Consider the following 2,833-nt stretch of genomic DNA (forward strand, 5'->3'; position numbering starts at 1 on the left):
GTACGGACTCCTCATTTATTTTCTTCAGTCCAAGAAACGCCTATTTACTCATTTCAATGCCAGCAAGGATTCAGGTCGGTACTTGGGTTTAAGGTGGCTGTTTCATAGCTGAGTGTGAGTACGTCTTGTTTCTTCATCGTGCTGAGCAGAAATCCACCTTGGGGGGGAGGCGGGGGGAGACAAACAGATCGGGTTGTGCAGTGTTAGCAAAGGTGGTCTTTTGAACAAATGAGTTGGAAAATACTTTGCAGATACAGAAAATTGCCCTTAACGCTCCCATCCCAGGACAGTTGGGCATTATTTTTTTGAAAGGCCTTTTTGTAGGACCCTACCTCTTTGTGCGGAACAAATCCAGATTAGAGCTGTATTTGCTGCATGGGCCTGCCTGCTCTGGTTTTTCCTGATCCAAAACAGATGTATTGATGCCTTTTTCAGAGAACAGTCTGTAAAAGATGTCATCAATATCAGGAGTTTTAACAGGTGCTTTAAATCACTGTTGGATTGTGATCCTCTGCCTGAAGCTGAGCATTAGCCAAGGCAGCAATAGGCCCTGTGGCAACCAGGCTGCCTCGTGGCAGTTGAAGGTGGGCTTCAGGCTTTGAACTCTTGGCCTCGCTCTGATCTGCCCCGTGGCAGGCAGCAGAGCATAGCCCATGGTCCTTCTGTTGCTGGATGCTGTGGAGACGTGGTGTTTCTGCTGGGGCACAAATACAAACAATGCAGAAAATGCTGTGCGCGTCCCACGCTGCCTGCAGCCTCGGTGCATAACGCTGATCCCCGCCCGGGTGGTGGTGCGGATAAAAGCATCCAGCTGAGATCAGCACGGAGTGAAACATCCCGGCAGTCAGTGCACATCACGGGAGGAGCTAGTGCGTGCAGGAAATGCCCACCCGCTCTCACCAGTCTGTAAGCAGGCTGTGGATGTATGCTGTGATTAACCCTTTACTGACAGGACCAGAAGTCCCGGTTTCTGCTTCTCAGTTTTTCATTCTGAGGAGCAGCAGAGCTTGGCTGCTACGGAGGGATGCCCGAGAGCTGTCTAGTTCAGTGTCACAAATGCTCTGTGCCAGATGCGCTTGGAAGCTCTGATTTCCTCCTGTACTGGTCTGCTCGGCTGGTTCTCACATCTCTTCCCCTTCACGTTTCAGTGGGAGAACAGAGCTGTGTCTGGTTTGCAGAGCGGCCCCGTGAGCGGTGTGCTGAGGTCCCCTCGGTGCGTGTCTGGTACCTTCCAGCTGGCCAGCTGCAGAGGTACCTTTACTGTCTCCCAGGGGCATGTCACGGCAGGAGGATGAGGCCACTGGAGAGCAGTGCGGAGTTATTTCTTTCCCTGTAACTGCTGACACAGGGGCCCTGGTCCTTCTGACCCTTCAGAAAGCCATTTCTGTCGCAGGCCTGCTTTTGTTGCTGCTGGAAGGTCAGCGCGAGCACTGAGATTATCTCATTCAAAAGCATTGACTTGCAGTTCTCCTTTTACACCTCAAATATTGCTGAGTGCCGTGGTGTCAGGTCGGCCAGCTGGCACGTGGGTTCTGCCTGGCGTGCGAGCAAGAGCATCGCCTCGAAGCGCTCTCGCCTGGGGGACTTTGCCATCTTCAGCAGCTGAGATTGCTGTGACGTTTGGTTTGCAGGACGGGCAGCGCTGCCACGGGCGATCCCCGGGGCTCAGCCTGTGTGCTTGCAGACCGAAATGAACAGAGAATTCAAGTTTGTGCTTAAAAGCCAGGCTTCCGATGTACCTGGTGTGCTGCAGGCTGTCAACTAATTACTTTCCTTTAAGGAACATGCTCTTGATAGGCTTGGAATCAAGAGCAGGGTAAATCAAGTGTTCCCGTACACCACGTGGAGCTGTTCCCTGCATCTCAGGGTGGTTGAAAGCGCACCCCCAGGCTGCCGGTGCCCTCGGGGCAGAGGCCTCCTCGTGTGGCTGCTCCTCGCCCTGAGCCAGGAGCGCCAGGCACGTGCCACCCGGTCCCTGTGCAGGTCAGCCCCTGCTTGCTGCCCAAAGGCGTTTTTGTTGTGCCCGAGGGCTTCAGCCCTTCTAAATGCTTAACCGCACGCGCCTTCTGCCCTCGGTAACGCTGGCTGCGTTTTTACTTCATGTACAGTAAGTCCCTGCCACTCTTACAGCATTCCCAGGCTCGGTTTTAAGCTGGCACCGCACGTTCAGGTATTTGGATAATGGTCTTTTTAATCGCTGCTTTTTGCACAGCTGTAATCAAAGACAGATTTTGCCCTTTATAGCTTGTTATTTAGGGAGCTGGAGCCCAGCCTGTGCTGTTGGTGCTAGCAGCCTACAAATGCCATTGTCCTGGTAAGCCGAGCGCAGCCGGCAGCGCTGAAAGGCAGCTCTGGAATTTCACTCGGCTATTTTTAGTTGGTGGTGAAAAATTGCACTTCCAACACTTTTGAGTCTTTGTCAGTGCATAAATAAATCAAAGGGCAAATCTTGGCCTCCCGCTAACGAGCGGGGCGCTGGGGTGACCTTACGCAGCGGAGGCTGAGCGGGCGGAAGGCTGGCGGGGTGGCAGGGAAGAGCCCTCTGCTTTCTGGGGGGGAAACCTCGGCTCTGCCCAGCCGGCTGCTGCCTTGCTTGGAAGGTGAAGGGCGGCAGCACCGCCCGTCCTGCTCCACGTGGGCTGTCCATGCCTGTCGCTGTGCTGAGCTCACTCCTGGCTCCTCTTCCTGTGCCCCTTCCCAGGCCGGTTCCCTTCACCTTCTCTCCGCAGCGAGGTTTCCCTCTGCCTCCTGCCTTGGCTCTGCCGTAGCCGCCTGGCTGCCGGGTGCCATGCCTGCAGGTCACCGCCCCAGCCATGGTGGCTCTCCGAGAGCC

Source organism: Anser cygnoides, chromosome 14 (assembly GCF_040182565.1).
Source record: "Anser cygnoides isolate HZ-2024a breed goose chromosome 14, Taihu_goose_T2T_genome, whole genome shotgun sequence".
Taxonomy (NCBI): Eukaryota; Metazoa; Chordata; class Aves; order Anseriformes; family Anatidae; genus Anser; species Anser cygnoides.